The sequence below is a fragment of the Impatiens glandulifera genome, chromosome 8 (genome assembly GCF_907164915.1).
Source record: "Impatiens glandulifera chromosome 8, dImpGla2.1, whole genome shotgun sequence".
In the NCBI taxonomy this organism is placed as follows: domain Eukaryota; kingdom Viridiplantae; phylum Streptophyta; class Magnoliopsida; order Ericales; family Balsaminaceae; genus Impatiens; species Impatiens glandulifera.
Window position 1 is genome coordinate 24,056,296 of NC_061869.1, and position 18,315 is coordinate 24,074,610.

General features: G+C 29.9%; 1 pseudogene; it reads right to left on the bottom strand.

Annotated features, from left to right (window-relative positions):
* Nucleotides 1–18,315, bottom strand: part of LOC124913201 — a 36,059-nt pseudogene that overhangs the window by 2,965 nt on the left and 14,779 nt on the right.

Genomic DNA, 18,315 nt, shown 5'->3' on the forward strand with positions numbered 1-18,315 from the left:
TTTTTCCTGTTTTTGGGAATTTTTAATGAAATGACGCTAAGTCATTTTTCCTAATTTTTTTTTTTAGAAATGCCACTTAGGTATCCTCACTTTATATTCATGACAAATACATTAATAAGTCATTAACATAATTTCACATTAAATCACATTATTTTGGCTTATATTAAATATGACATTTGCACAATTATTTATTATATATGTGACCATATAAATTTCAACAATCTCTCATTGGGTCACGTATGTACAAAAATAAATGTATCAACCATAATACGCCTGACGTTTTACATCATCTCAATCATATGTTGTATAAACAATTTTATCAATTAAGCATATCAATATAAGACCAAAGAGCTCGTCATTGTGTTTAAGCACAACTAGACCCAAAAATGATCACATAAATCAATGCAATTAATTGACAAATCATATCATGAATGTGAAGAATGAAAATTCCATGCAAGGTGATTTTTTCACGTTAATTTTAAACTGGTCATACTTGACTTTATTGATCATACTTCAAACATAATTATACAAACTGTAATAACTAAATAATACTTAATTTCTTATAAAAATAAAAACCTCATAAATATCTATAAAATAATTAAACTGAAAGATAATTAAACTACAAACACCCACTGAAGTTAGAGATCGTCAATCTATATGATACTCATATGAGCAATATTCTCATGAAAAACACTAGATGATAAACCCAAGGGGTTCATAACAACTGAGTTTGTACATAAATATTTTATAGAAATCTATTCACTTTGTATAATTTATTTCACAAGAAGAAACCTGTTGTCAATATCACCTAATTTGATGCATAGTAACATGTCACAAATTCCGTTACAATAGTGGATAACGTCGTAAGTATTTATTTAACACTTCTTTAAGAAATGACAAAACTAGCTAGTGAAAAATATAACCCGAAGTGGATTTCATACTATTTTTCCATCCCGTAAGATTGAAGTCATAATACTCAATGATCTCAAGACTATCCGACTTCCTATATGTGAGCATTTAATTCTTAGTTATTTTCAAATGTCTCAAAACTATTGGGATATTTAATGTCAATCAAAATTTGTGACAAATAAAATGTCATCCATATATAAAACCTTAAATAGGCGTTTAATTTACTCCACTAAACTTGTGATACACAAATAATCAATTAAATTCACCTCAAAACCAAAAGAGAGAGAATTTTTATTTTGTGAAATTTATGGTACCACTAACGAGACACTTCTTTAAATCCATAGATGAATTTTTTAATTTGAAAACCATGTTAATTTGGTCTCTCGACACAGTTTTCTCGTTGCACCAAATTGTTTTCTCAAAGTTTTTATTGAAAAAACCTCTTAAAATCTATTTTGGTGAAGCTCCATATCAAAATATGCAACGAGTACCATAAATTGTCCTTAAAAAGTAATTCAATTAAACTGGATTTTCTCAAAAACACTTGATTTTGAGGTTGTTGAATTTGTACTTGATGAATTTGATCACTACTATATTTTTACTCTTAATTTTTTTTGAACAATATCATAAATATAAATAAAATCCTTAAAAATATCAAAAACACTTGAGATATAAATCAAATCTTCCTCAATAGGAATTATCGATCTAAATCATTTTAAAGAAAAAATAATTTCTCCCCTCAAACTCAATATCCTCAAAAAACAATATTGCAATCTCTTCTAAAAAAAATATCTTTAACTTGACATAATAAAATTTGTAGTCCTTAATCACTTAGAATATTCAATAAAGTAGTTTCTCATTATAAACTTAAGTAACAACTAAATTCAAATAAAGATTTATCCCATCTCAAAATACTTAATGCAACATTAATATCAACTATTTGGACAATAATATTAATTACTAATAGTATTTTTGTGTAATAACTAAACATTAATAATAAGACATGTCAAATAATCAATCTATCTTTGGATGGATTAATTATTCACATAAATAAGACTTTATAATTATTATATTTACCATCACAAGTATTTATGCAATTCCGTCAATTAATTATTAGCCTTTGGGTCAAATAATATAATCACATGAATTACAGAATACTACCATTCAAAAATTTATTGAATTAATTTCGACAAACATTTTCACTTTGGTGATTACTTGTATCAATCAATAAAATCCAAATAATGAATAATAATATCATTAATTTGAATTTAAATGTCAAGTATTGTATATAACCCAAATCAATAATATATATTTTACTAAAAAATATGTAATTTATTTTATTATAAAAAATTAAATTATATTGTAAAACAAATCATATTTCTTGAATTTGAAATTTCTAGTGTCATATTAATTAAATTAAATAATAAATCTTCAAGATTTATTTGACAAATTTAAAATCGCTGAAAGTTTCCTTTTTATATCCACTTTAATCTCCATTCGTCTAAAAAAATATAATATAATTCATTATTCATTAATTTATTACAATCATTCACCTTAATCTTTTAATCCTGAATTCATTAAAAAGTTTGAACATACTTTTTTTTTTAATTCGCAAACAAAGAATATAATCATTTTTTTTAATTTCTTAATTTAAAATTGTGGTACTTAATTCTCTCATAATGTATATATATTCTTTATTGAGATAATCTAAATATTTATCTTAATAATAATTATTTGGGATATTTATATAATAACTGTTTAACAAAGTCAAATAAAGAATTCTTCTTTAACTTAAGGAGAAATCTTAATATTCATAAATCTAGGAACTTAAAATATTCATAAATCTAGGAGATAAACATCATAAATTATATATTCCGTACTTATTATTTGATTTTATCAAAAATCAATATATATTCTAGAAAACATGCTTTTACAATTATCTAAATTCATATTTATAGTAAGAGGAAAAGAAAATTTTCTATAATGCGAAGGATCATAATGAAAATGGAAATGGAAGATGAGCCTCGAGTTGTTATTGAGGAAACTCAAGAGGAAGATACCCAAAATTTCAAAGCTGAAACAGAGAATTCTAAAGACGATAAAGAAGATTCAAAAACCAATGTAGAGTCTGAAGCTTAAGCCGAAGATAATGAAGACAAGAACACAGAAATTCAAGTTGAAGAGAACAAAGATAAAAGCCCTAAAATTCTCAGAAACAAATATGTCTATCAAATCAAAACGGGCTCGTACAAAGAGAGAATTCAAAATGAGAAATAATAATACACATCATCATCTTCAATACAACCTCCTTTCATTGTCAGAGGAATGAGAAAAGGAAGAGAAAGGGAAAGAAGGCGTCTCAATGAAAACGGATGGCATCGGAAAATACTAGGTTGGGATAGTTAAGTTTGTATGTATTCTTATCTGTTTGTAATCTCTGTTTTTTTAGAATGTATGAATGTTACCAATCAGTTTTTTAGGGTATTTTGATTGTCATCCTTAATCATAGCTAGGGTTTGTCTAGTTTTGATTTCTAACCCTCCCACTTTTGGGATTTTAATAAAATGGTTCTAACCGTTTTCAAAAAAAATTCATAAGTATATATTGAATGAGAGAGAAAATTTAGATATTCATAAATTTAGAGATCATATATCTTAATTCTGAACATATGAATCTTAATGAAATATATATATATATATATGATTTGAAATTATCATAAATATATACTATATATTCTCACAACATTAAAATATGACGGCTTTGATACCAATTATTAGAATTATTTTAATTAGATCTTAATATAATAATATATTGTGTGAGAAATTATAACCTGAATGCGATTAAAGCGTACATTGATTCATATTGTGAATCTTCTCTTTCATAGACTTTGCATGGATGAAACGATTTTTTAATCTAATCTTCTATTTCCTTAGACTTTTTAGGTAAAATGGTTCTTCCAATTTGTTTCTATCTTTGTTGATGGGGACGCAAAGGAGAATTATCCGTACTTAAAATGGAAACCATTATTGTTACGTATAACCAATATTAAGTTAGTTATTATATTTAGGTCATTTTTATTCACATACAAATTAAATCTATTTATATATCAGATTATCCATATCAACATTTATTTATATATTGACGAGCACAACATATTAAAAAAAAACAGAACCTGTTGTATTCAAAACAGAACAAATCAGAGTATATTTGTAGTCATTAATATGGAACTAATTTAAAATACATCTTGTTTGGAGGGCAATATTGAAGATAATGTATTTGAAAATATTTTTGTTTTTCAAACTGGATTTAGAATAAAAACTGTAAAAAAAAATTCTAAACTAAAATTAGATGCATCTAATTAAAAGATCTGAATCCACGCAAACATGTAACCAATTAGTTTAATAATATTAAAATTACTTGATTTAACCCTCCATAACACCTTTCATGATTTATATAGTTGTTAAAACTACCATTTGTATATTATTAATTATATATTTTCAATTATAGAAATAATGAGGTCGAATCCTATTTGGATGTATAATTATAAACCATATCAAATCAATGAGAATTTGTGAATCAATTTTTAAATGGTTTACAAGAGTTTATGTTATTTGCTACAAGTCAATTTGCTTACATGGATAGTAACAAGATTCGGTGTCCTTGTACTAAATATCGTATTAAGAAATTTATTCCACCTAATTTGTGTCAAACACACTTGATTAAGTTTGGATTCATAGATAATTACTAAGCATGGATCGCTCATTGAGAACCAAATCAAAACTCAAAAGTGTTCCAATATTCCAGGAAACGACCATCATGTGTCATGAATGAATGTATTGATCAACAAATTGGAGGTTCAAATGCATATGAGTCGATGATATTTGATATTGCATCTAGTTATCATGCCAATATAGAAAATGAATGTTTGACTTCTAATTCAAATGACATACATATTTTGTCTGAAAGTTTTTGGAAAGCATTGAATGTCTCACATCAACCAATTTGGCTAGGTCATCCTACTAAGAGTAAATTATCAACAACTGTTAAACTTCTTAATATCAAATTTGATAATAATTGGTCTGAATCTAGACTTTATTAAAACTTTGTTGCCACAAGAAAATGTTTTATCAGATAGATTTTATGGAAGTACGTTAAAGACTTGGGCATACCCGTAACAAGAATTTATGTTTGTAGAGACGGGTGCATGCTATTTTGGAGGACCGAGAGTGATGACGAATCATGCAAGTTTTGTGGTCTTCCAAGGTATAAGGAAACAATGATAAACGTAAGCCATATAAACAATTTTTTTTATCTTCCATTGGCTCCAAGATTGCAAAGGTTGTATGCATCAAACATGACAGTCACTCACATGACATGGTAAGCTCATCATTGTACTGAAGACGAGATGATGTGTCATCCTTCAGATGGAGAGGCGTGGAATACATTCGATCACCACTATCCATATTTTTTAAGAGAGGAACGTATTGTTCAGATGGGTCTTTGTTCTGATGGATTTGCTCTATTTGGTCAATTTGGGAAGCCTTACTCGTGTTGGCCCATCATTTTAATACCCTACAATCTTCCATTGGGTATGTGCATGAAAACACTTTATATGTTTATTTCACTCATTGTCCCGGGGCCCAAAATTCCACAAAAATATAGATATCTACCTTCAACCACTAGTGGTAGAATTGAAAATTCTTTGGAGTCAAGGTGTGTCTACCTATGATGTATCTCGAGGTGACACGTTTAATATGAGAGCAATTGTGTTATGGACTATTAGTGACTTACAGACTTATGGTATGTTTTCTAGATGGAGTACTTACAGAATAGATGGATGTCCAATTTGAATGAAAAATCTAAATTATTTCGCTTGAAATACGCGTCAAAGTCATGCTATTTTGATTCTCATCGACAATTTTTTCCCCAAGATCATCCTACAAACTAAATACACAACATTTATAAAAAAGGCTGAAATGATGCATCCACCACATAGGCTAATTGGCAGCGAGATTTGGGATGAAATTTCACAATTTGAGTTTGTTAGTGAGAATTATCATGGATATCCACCTAGTTTTGGGGATTCTCATAAATTGACAAAGTAGAGTATTTTCTGGGAGCTGCCATATTGGAAAAAACTCCTTATTCGACATAACCCCAATTTTATGCATGTGGAGAAGAATGTATTTAAAAACCTAATAGTATTATGAATTTCAAGGGAAAGACAAAGGATAACCTTAATCCTCGAAAAGATATGATCCTTATTTGCAATCGTCCGGAGCTTCATATTGATTCAGAAAGTTATTCTAAATGGACTAATAAGGCTGGTTACACCTTGACGAGGAATGAAAATCGAATTATTTGTGAATGGTTTGAAATTTCCATATGGTTATGCATCCAACTTATCAAGATGCATTGATAAGAATGAGTGTAAGTTAGTTGGGTTGAAAAGTCATGACTGTCATGTTATTTTAGAAAGATTAGCGCCAATCGCATTTAAGAAATTGCTTCTTAAATTTGTTTGGGAATTATTGACTAATATTAGTAATTTTATGCATGACTTAAGTTTTACGACGTTGAATATCTCTAAAATGCAGAATTCAGAATTCAAAATTCCAATCATTCTTTGTAAATTAGCAAAGATATTCCCCCACTCATTTTTTGATTCAATGGGGCACCTTTTGATTCATCTACCATATGAAGCAAAAGTAGGAGGCCCTATACAATTCAGATGGATGTATCATTTTGAGAGGTACATATAAATTATTTGTATAACAATTGATTATCTTCGGTGTAATGTGTAATTTTAATGATGATGCATATATAATATTCATATATTTATGCACGTTTCTTCAATCTATTAAGCAAAAGGTCAAAATCAAATCTCGAGTAGAGGCATCGATTTGCAATGCATATATTCTACAAGAAATTTCAACGTCTGCATGTTATTATTTTAAATCTAATGTTCAATGCAAACGATGATTAACATAGAGGAATACAAAAGGGTCACTCAACAATATAGAACCTCCAATCTCCATATTCAATTAGTTTGGACGTAGTAGTGGAGCTTCAATTAAAAGATTTTTGGACAATTAAGAAGTGTTGGTAGTTCACACGTCTGTCTTATTGAACTATTCAGATGTGGATCCATATTACAAGTATAAAAAAGGTAAACTATAATTCTCTTATTCTTATTTCTATAATAATTCCAAATTTTATCTCTATGTATGTACAGATTGTTTTGTAATTTGAACCAAGGATTTCCAGTAGCCGAAATAAATCGTAAATTCACGTCTTAGTTCCGATATAAGGTGTATGATTGTGACTCTTTTCCATTTCAATTTAATTAATATTTATATTCACATATTATAATTTATATATTTCAGATTATCAAGAATATAGTCAATGTTGTAATGAACTAAATAAATTATTTATTATTTGTCTTTTGGGCCTAAAACACCTGCATCTTCCTTGTCAATATACTTCGTGAATGGATTTGTGTGGTGGCCTAAAGATTATGTATAAAATAAATCAACAATGAATAGTGATGTTTGTGTACATGCCCGTGATGTAGATTACTATAGATTGGTTGATGAAATAATACAACTCAAATATCCCGGCTATATCTACGTGTTGTATTATTTAAGTGCTTGTGGTTTGTTCCTACACGAGGCACACGAGTTGACGACACTTATAGAATCGTTGAAGTAAACATTAAAATGATGTATGCAAGGTATGACCCGTTTATTCTTGCACAATAAAGGGTACAAGTCTATTATGCTACATATCAGACCGGTAATTGGATACATGATTGTAAAACAAAAGCTAGGGGAAAGATTGAGGAAAGAGGGATACATGATAATTTAGGGTATCAACAAAAGGAGTCGATCACTAATATCAATACAATATGATGTAAATGATTTGAGTAATTCTAATGGTATAATTTATGAGTTTGAAGATGAATATGATGAAAATCAATATAATGAGAGTCAATTTGGAAAAATTGAATCATATGGAAGTGAAGTTGAAGACAATGAATCTGATCCAAATGTTGAAGGTGTTAGAAATCAATATGAATCTGGACAAGATGATGATATATTTTGATCATAAATATATAATTTGTTATGTTGTAATGAATTATCTCATGTCATTAACTATATGTTATGAATATATTGAAAAATCTTTTATTTTGTCTTTTTTAACTTGCTAAGAAAATTTAATATATGTCAAGAAGATATTGTTGGGATTTCTTATACATTTATTTGAGTACTTGATTAGGTTATGAAAGCAAAATAGAGGAAGATTCATGTCTTATTTTATTCTTTCCTAGTTATAACTTATCAAGATGTCTTAAAAGAATTTTCATCTTTTTAATTAATTTTTAAATAACATTGAATGTATATTTGAAAGGTATAAATTTGTTAGTTTAATTTAAGCAAGTAGGCTATTTTTATTTTTTGGCAAAATATAAAATAAAATAAAATAGGTACTCTGTATACTAACTCTTTTTTTATAAAGTAATTTGCATTCCCCATTTAATTTATTTGTGTTCCCTCCAATACATACTTGTTTCCCCTCCAAATTAGTAAAAACTTTATATCTCTCTCTTGGCAAAACCTTTTCCCATTCCCGGCCAATAACATCTCTTTCTTGGCGAAACCCTTTCTTGTTTGTGGTCGACAACATATTCCGTTCTTCTTCAACAATGAGGTGAGTCACTAATTAAGTTTATTTCATTCAACTATTGAGGCTACTTTGTTTTTATTTTATTAATTCATTTAATAAAACTATTGTTTATTAAAGGTATAATAGTTGTATGATAAAATTATAATGGAGGCTGTAAAAAAATGTTTTAAAAAAGAATGAATAATTAGAAAGAGAAGTGTTAGATAAAATCTTCAACTACTACTGACAACCTATCAACCAAGAGAAAAAAGAATATACATGTAGACATTAATCCCAAAGGACGTTCAACCATCGAATCCAATTAACCTACCACCATTCACATTCAATCTCCAGTTCACCAAATCCACAAGTCGCCTATAAAGGTTAACACCAAACAAACGTTAAAGGATAACCCCAAACCACATTCTCAAAAGAAATACAAACCTCCTTCAAGGGTTAACCACAATCAATATTCGATAAATTAATCGTCTAAACAACCATCCACCTTAGTTCAACCCAACTTTCATTTCATAACCTCTGAAGGTTATGAGACACCAAGTGAAACTAACCACATACCCCCACACAACATATGAAATCATAATACAAGACTCAGATTTTACACAACCGCCATCACAACTTGAAACGGGTGGTCTTTAAGAGAAAGACGTATAAGCCAATGAACAATAAACTATCAACTTCAAGACATATATTTCTATCGATGGTGCAAAATGAATGTTTAATATTTGTAAATTTAAAGAATCCATAGATCTAAACAAAATTAAATTTTAATTTATACATTTGATATTTGAAATACAGTTTTGAGCAAGACATTACAAAGGAGATTAACGAAATAAGATCTTTGGTGGACACAATTTGCGGTAAGTTTATTTTAAAGGTTAACAATATATTATATTTTAAAATTATTGTTTGTACCTTTATAATTAACTAGTATGAATGTTTGTGGGACAATTTCCAATGAGAGCCCACACTGGAAAACGATGCAAACAAACTTTAAAATAAAAGGGAGTGCAAAGATTAGAAATTTTATCACTCGAGCAAACCAATCACTAAAGAAGCTCTCAAATGTGACTATTGAAGATTGGAGTATCGTTAACATACACAAAACATGGAGGAGCATCATACTGTGGGGTTCCATCAGTGCGAACAAACATAGGAAAAGATTGGCTAGTCCGGTCTTTTAAAATTAATATATAAAATTGAACTCCTTAAAATTGATAATGGTTATTTTCATGTAATGAATTTTTTATTCGTTTTAGACAAAGAAACTTCAAAGACCACCTACGGTTATGGAAGTTATTACTAGTACACATACGAGAAAGGATGGACATGGAAGAGGGTAGAGAAAGCGGCTGTAAATTTTCAAAATTAATTATAATGTACCAAAACCATTTTATGTTGTTTTAAATATTTTATTTATATAAAAAACATTTAAAAGAATGCAAAAAATACAAGAAACATTAGATGACACTACAAAAAGACTAAAAATGAATTTGGATGGAGGCGACAGGAGGTCTTGTAAATGGTCGTATTTTTGGAATGGAATACGTTGGAAAAAAAGTTTATTAAACGTTGGACCATCGAAAAATCAACTCTCTTTTGAAGTTGACCAATTGAAAGAATGGAATGCAGAGAAAGATGCAATCATTCAGACTCTAACAAAAGAAAACATCGAACATGATACTAAACTAAAAGCTGTGAACGATAAATTGGATTAAGTATTACGTCTATTTCAAAATTTTGGTCTTCCCATGAGCGGTAATTTCTCAACTCCATCAGATTTATAGAAGGTATGTATTTTTCATCCTCTATTGGTTCTATTGATAAATTTTGGATATTAGTCCTTACAATCTTTGATATTTTTCAAACTTCATTCTTTATCACATGCTTATATTTGTGATTTAACTTATAAAAAAGGATTGATGTTATATTTTTGATTTTAGTAAGTTGATTTATTCTAATAATTTTTCATTAAAATATATTTAAGGCTTTCGATCTAACAGTTACATCTTTCTTATATTTCTTTTACATTTAGTAATGATCATTTTGAATCTCGAAAATTGAACTTTGTTTATCAATTTTTTTTCTATTATATCACATGTTTCTAGAAAATCATTAAAGTTATTGATGATTAGTTTTTATGACGTTATGGATCTATTTTAGAAACTTTTCTTGATCTCTCAAAAGTTGAAATTGTTTATTCTATTTTGGACAAATATAGAAAACTTTCCAATTATACAGTATTTTTCTACCTAGGTTAAACTACTTTCTAATGTAATTTGAAGAGATGTTTACATTTAGTTTGTCCCTTAATTTATTCTATATTTTTATACATTTGGCACCCTTGTTATTGGTTATCATGGACTGTATCATCTTCTACACGATTCTTGATTTCTCTAAATTTGTTCATGGTCTTTACTAATGTGTTTTTGTTGAAATAGTTTTAATTAATTAAGAGAACGAAGATTATATAATTAGAATAATGGAGTGTTTATATATATTATTTACTTGGTTTATTTGTGTATAGGTGTGCATGGATGGTTCTAAATGGTACATTTTAGAGATATATATAATTTTTGTATACTAACTACTTGAATATTGAGAGACCTTGAATTTACATTATCAATTCAACTATCAAAAAAAATTGATTTACTTACTTGAAATAAGTTTTTTAAGATAGGAAATTGATTGATATATATAATAGCATTTTAAACTGTTTAACATCTATTAGTAATAACAGTTTTTGTAAGGTTGTTTTTGGTAGTGTTATAACTCTCTTGAAAGTTGACAATGTTTATTATTTTGAACATTAATATGTATTATGATTATGAATGTTATAACATTATGGTATTTAATGAAAATTAGTTTATATATTGTTTGAATTTGAATTATTATTCAAATATTAAAATAGAGAATTTTATATAAATAAATTTAATTTATGATAAAATAAATAATGTCAATAATTGTTAATTAAGTTGGAATACAAATTCCTAATTATATGACAAATAATTCAACTAATGAATTTCTAAAATTATAAAAAAAAATTATAAAATAAATTGTTAATTTTAATTCTATTATTAAACGAAACAACAAGTTGCAGAATAAATGACTCAATATAGTACCAATATTTTGTAACTCAAATTTCTTGTATTGCAAGGACAAAATATAATTATATTTATACAAATTGAAAATAATATATCAAAACATATTTTTAAGTTACAAAATAACTTGCATGATATGATGCAAATATCCATTACAAATCTAGTTGAATTATTAATCGCAAATATTTTATAAAGTGTAATTTTAAGAGTTATAAAATCTGATGCAAATATATTGTGCCTAAAAAACACAAAATTACCAAATAGGATGTAATGGGTGAGAATTAAATAAAGATTATATTTATTTTAAATCTAAGTTGCAATGTTTAAAAATATTTTGGAACATTTCAAAGAAAAAATATCGCAATAAAAAACATGCTATTAATTAGTTGAAAAATATCATGTAAAATAAATTATAAATAAAGTTGTAGATTTTGAAATTTAAGAAATATATCCGATTTTGCAAGGTTGTAATTTTGGTTGCAAAAGTGTATCTGGTTGCTCATTAAGTGGGAAAGTGACATTCTTAGTGCAATTTTAATTACAAACAACCAAGTTGCAAATATTTATTTTTAAAGTAGTTTAACTGTGTTAATATACTCGATCTATTCCCATCTATATGATCATTACAATGAGTGTTCCATCACTATGAGTTATTTAATCACTTATTCAGTGGCATGTAAGTTTATTATTAATGTTGAGCTATCTAAGAGAGCCCGCTCATTCTTAGTATTTATGACCACCATGTTCTATAAAATTCTTTAATTTGTGTGAGACTAAGATCTTGTTTGATGTAGAGTTATTTAAAAAAAAAAAAATCCAGATTATGAATTCATAACCTTGTTGGATGGAAAAATACATTACTTGAATTACATTATTATTTTTATATTTTAGTTACTATTAAATTTAAAAAAAAAACTTAAGTAGGAATAATTTAGCATTTGAGATTAAGCTAATTTAGATATATATACTTGTACAACTAGCTTATTACTAGCTTATTTGAGCATATGAACTATTAAAAACTTATCTAATATTATGCACTACTAAAAATGGACTCCTTTAGAGATATAAACAAGAAATGATAAAATGAGTTATATTTGTTTACTTTTTAAATTTTTTGCTAAATCCTAAAATAAAAAATTTAATGGACATTTGCTCTTATCTTTTATTGCAAATTCTCTTTAGAAAATGACATTCTTTCCTTAGTCATAGTTGTCAATAGCGCATAGTGCTCCAGAGCGTTAAAACTGCTCATGGCTATAGCGTAAAGCGAATAGCGTAGCAAGTGTTATTTAAAAATAAAGCGTAAAAAAATATAAATATCAAAAATAAAAAACATAAAAACCATCAATTTTAAAATATAAAAATTCAAAACTTAATCTAAATTCATTGTCAATATTTGCTTCATCAAGATCGAGATCATCTTCATTTGAAATTGCATAATGTTCGACATCATTCTATTCATTTTTTTCATCGAAATCAAATTCATTTTCTTAATCTAAAAAATTAAATATGTTAGATGTTACTATTAATCTTTCTGCCCTAGAATTAGATGTGATTGTTTTCGAGCTTCTTAAATGTGTAAATAAGTTGTATTTGAGGTCCTTATATGAATTTCTTAAATGTATAAAGAACTTAATCAACTCCAACAAAATCAGCTACATTTTGCCAAGTCAGTTCATCACCATCAAGAACAAAGTCATCAAGTCAGTTCATCATCAGAACAAAGTCATGATATTCTTCATTTAGTATCCCTATTAACCATTCATTATCATCATCTAGTTCACTTAATATGTTAGGATTGATATATCACGATAACAATATGAATAAAAAAGGAAATGTGGAAAAATGAAAGAAGAAAAAAGAAGAGGAAGAAGCAAAAGAAAATTTGAAATTTAACTAACTCTCACAAATTTAGGGAAATGAAAAGTTTAGGAGATACAAATTAATATTAAATATTTTTTTAAGAAGTGTCGGTTTTGGGGCAACAACTTTTATCGCTATATAGCTATAATGACAAAAAGCGTGATTATTACAAACTATGTAGCATATTGCGCCTTATAGCTAGATATGATCGCTACGCTATTAGTTATAGCTAGACCTAAAGCTATTCACAAGCCTAGTAATCTTCTTCCTCTTCCTTACACTTGCTCTTTAATCAGAGGTTATAAGGTTCTTAATTTCTGAAATTTTAATTCATACATATAAATTTATCTCTTTATCTAAATAATTAAGTGCTTATTTAAATTAAGTTTATTAGATAACTATTATTTAAAATCATCAAATTCTTTAAATTCAACTCCAAAATATGAATTAATTTGGTAAGTTATGAATGACTTAACTCAATGTTAACTCATGATAAGAACATTTTTAGAGTGAATTGGATATATCATAATAACAAGTAGGCCTGTAAGCAAACCGATCGGACCATTGGGAACCGACCGAACCGAAGCTAACCAAACCGACTGTCAAACTAAACCGGTCAAACCGAGAAACCAGCGGTTCGAAATAGCGTGAACCGAACCCATCCGGTTCGGTGCACCGGTTCTTTAGTTGTGGAACCGTGCCACCGACCGACCGAACTGATCGGTTGTATTTAAACCTTCCTTTACTCTCTTCGCACCTCTTCGACTTCAATCGTTGTAGATCGGGAATCTCCAGATCTAATTTGATAAACTTAATTTCAATGTAATACTTAAGGTTGAAGAGGAAGACCTTCTCTTCTGTAGGGAGAGATTAAGGTTGAAGAGGAAGATCTTCTTTTTCTGTAGAGAGAATCGATTATAGCTTATAATATTATAAGCTATGGAGGCTAGAGCCGCTGTGGAGGCTATAGTTAGTGGAGCCGTATGACCAATATTTGAGTGTCTTGTTTAATATTTTTAGGGAAAAGGAAAGAATGTCAATTTTATTTACAAAGTTGGAGCGATGTGTCAAATTTATTTATAAACTTGTAAAATTCTATTTTTGTTTATAAAGTTGTCAAAATGTGTCAAAAATGAATAAGATAATGGAAGTCATTTAACAGAGTTAGATTTGTATCTATGTGGCATCCACATATATATTTTTTTAAGTTATTTGATTTTTCATTTCAAACAAACCTAGACTTATTAAATAAGTAAATAAAATTATCTCAGTCTTTTTTACTTTTTTACTTATCTAAATTACCTCGCCCACGTCTTCACCGGTAACCACCGTCGCCGCCCTCTTCACCAGTTACAAAAGGAGCATCCTCATTCTGTTTTGACCCGATATGCGAAAAGAGGACGAATTTGTTAATAAAGGGAAGAATGTTGCTTCCTGTGACAATGAAAATCAAGGGGCGGTCAGTTCTTCATTGGCTTCGGGAAGGTTCAGCCAAAATATCTAGAACCGCAACTGCCACCAATTGTATCGGAAATATCTGAAACAGTTCGTTTATTATATGGACCGAAGAATCACTCGACTACTATTCCACCGTTCTTAGTAACGGGCACACCTCCTGTTGAGCCATAGGATCCTAGAGCGGCAATTGTGAACATTGACATTGCCTCTCCAAGTTTAAATGATGTAGAAGAACAGGGAGGAAGAAAAAGAAGTTCGTTCGTGCCTAAAGATGAATTTGGGGAACAGGCGGTGGTTGAAGAGGAGAGAGGAGGCAGTCTCCGGTGGAATTTAACCATGTAGAGAGGAAGGCGTCGGAGATATCGTCGGAAGGAACTGTGTCTGATGATTCTTGATTGTGACAGTTAGTTTGAAGTAGTTTATAATTTTTTTTTATTTTCTGTAGAAGATGGTTTAAACTCTTACTTATTTTTTGATTATAATGTGCAGCAACAATATGGTTTTAAACAAAATATAATTATGTAACTTATCTGAATCTGAAAAAGTATGTCTTTTACTGTATTTTATTTTTTTGTATTTGATATGGAATTATATTTACATGCTTAATGATATTTATTGGTGGTTACGGCTGTTGGCGAAGAGGGCGGCGACGCAACGGCAGGTGAAGAGGGCGACGACGGCTGGTGAAGAGGGCGGCGACGGCAACAAAGGCTGGTGAAGAGGGCGGCGACGGTGGTTACCGGTGAAGATGTGGGCGAGGTAATTTAGATCAGTAAAAAAGTAAAAAAGACTGAGATAATTTTATTTACTTATTTAATAAGTCTAGGTTTGTTTGAAATGAAAAAACAAATAACTTAAAAAAATATATATGTGGATGCCACGTGATACAAATCTAACTCTGTTAAATGACTTCCGTTATCTTATTCATTTTTGACACATTTTGACAACTTTATAAACAAAAATAGAATTTTGCAAGTTTATAAATAAATTTGACACCTCGCTCCAACTTTGTAAATAAAATTTACATTCTTCCCAATATTTTTTATTAATTTTTTTATTTATAGCAGATATTTTAAGGTTTTTTAGAATAATAATAAATTATGTTTATTTTGTATGACTATAAATTTAATTAATAAAGTTAAATGTTTAAAATTTATTTATTTTTTTAAAATACTTTTTTAAAATCGATCAAACCGAATAAACTGACCTAACCGATTGTCAAACCGAACCGTTTAGTAAACCGAAACCGACAGTTTGTGATTTAGACAAACCGACGTCAATGGTTTAATTATATATTTTGATCTATAAACCGACCGAACAGTTTAGGTGCCTAATAACAAGTATGGACGATTAAAGAGAGTGTTACGAGGGAGAGAGAGTGATGAGAGAGAAAGTGATTGAGCGGTCCCATCTCCCCCATCCTTCACCACTTCCCACCATCACAATGGTATGATAGGAGAGAAAGAGCTCTTACACCCCAAACTTCCTTCCGCCCTCCTTCCACAACCTTCCTTCAACCATTCCTACCCAACCTAATCACCATTCACCTTCCCTTACATAAACTCATTTTACCCCTCCATTCCTAGTCGTCCGCCAAGCTACCAAACTCCCATCTATCTCCCTCCATTCCCCAACAACCCACAACCAATCCCGCCATTGTGGTACAACCATCAATCTGCCATAACCACCCATCACCTTAATCTCACACGACCCTCCAACACTAACCAAAATGCCAAACCCTAAGCTGTCCACCCTCCCGCCAATCCCAACCCCACCTTGTTCACCCGCCCCACAAACCAACATATCAACCCTTTACACAGAGGCACCCACTGGGTCGAGGTTCCATCAAGTTTACCTCACAAGTCTATCGAGTCACTAGTCGTACCTACTCGGAGGTGCTCTAAAAATTTCCCAAAGGCATTTGGAGACACCCTATTAAGTACGAAAATAAGCTTATCATTTTGGAAGGAAGACCAAATTCTGAAATTGCTATCATCGTTACGGAAAAGGGTTCCCGGCACCCCCCGAAACATCCACCTAAGTCTAGAGGACGCGAAATTATTGGTCATGTAGTCCATTAAGACACGTTACCGCTTTCTCAAAGGGGAAAATTGTAAGGACACATCTGTATGTGTTGACACAAATAAGAGGGGCCTATTTTGTTGCATCAATCATAAATATGATTATTTCTTTCGTATTATCATCCCTCTTGATAAGGAATGTTCTTTCAACAAATACATTATAAAAGATATTAAACTCTTTGTTTCCCAACAAAAAATTAAGGCACCTGAAAAGATCATCCAACTTGATTATAGTCTTGCAATCCATGGGACGGCGTCAGCCAAAAGGTGGAGGAGTTTCCATCGATTGAAGGCACGGTAAAGGTAAAAGATTTATGCGGGGCATTCCATTTGTTCTCGTTCTCGAACAATAGGGACAAATAAATGATGGAAAGTAGAAAATAGATTTTTCATGGACACAATGTCACTTTTCAAAGGTGAAACAAGTTTGTTGGATGTTGTTCCACTCCCGAAAAAGAATAAATCTATTTGGATCTGTATTGTTGGTTTGCATGTCTATCTGTGGAACTCGGCGACCCTAACCATGATTGGTAACTCGGGTGGCCGATTGGTGGAGGTCGATAAATCGACACTATGCAAATTTAATTTGCAGTGGGCAAGAAATAGAATCAAAGTCTCTGGGCAACGAACACACTGACCCGCATTAAGGTCCAAGACAAATACCACATTTATTTCCTTCCGGTTTGGTCAGAAGCAGGCCCGAAAATAACAATCAAGGACATCAATTCGACGACGCAGAGTCCAATCAAGACAACGACATGCTAGGTTGGCAAATTTGACAACACCCATTCAACTCCCATAACCTCTAACCCCTACATGTATCTCACACACCTCCTTCTACCCATCCAACTACTATTCCGACATCCACGTAATGTGATAGGATCGATGGCACCAATAGAGACAGGGGTCTAACTATTGATGACAACTTCTGGAAAACGATTTGATAGAAATCCTGTTAGGAATTTATATCGCTTTCTATTTTTCACAAACCTTTGCAAACTCTTGAAACGATTTAAGTGCAAAAACGTTTACTTGGGTTTGAAGCTAAGAACGAATGAAAGAATGATAGACAGAATATAAAAGACGCAAAGAGTTGTTTATGGATATTTAGAGCAAAACTCTCCTACGTCACCCCTTCTTCCAACCACCGAAGGATTCACTATACTTTTCTTTGAATCAAATACAGTTTCAATGTTAGCTAACTGTTGAACAGAACAGAC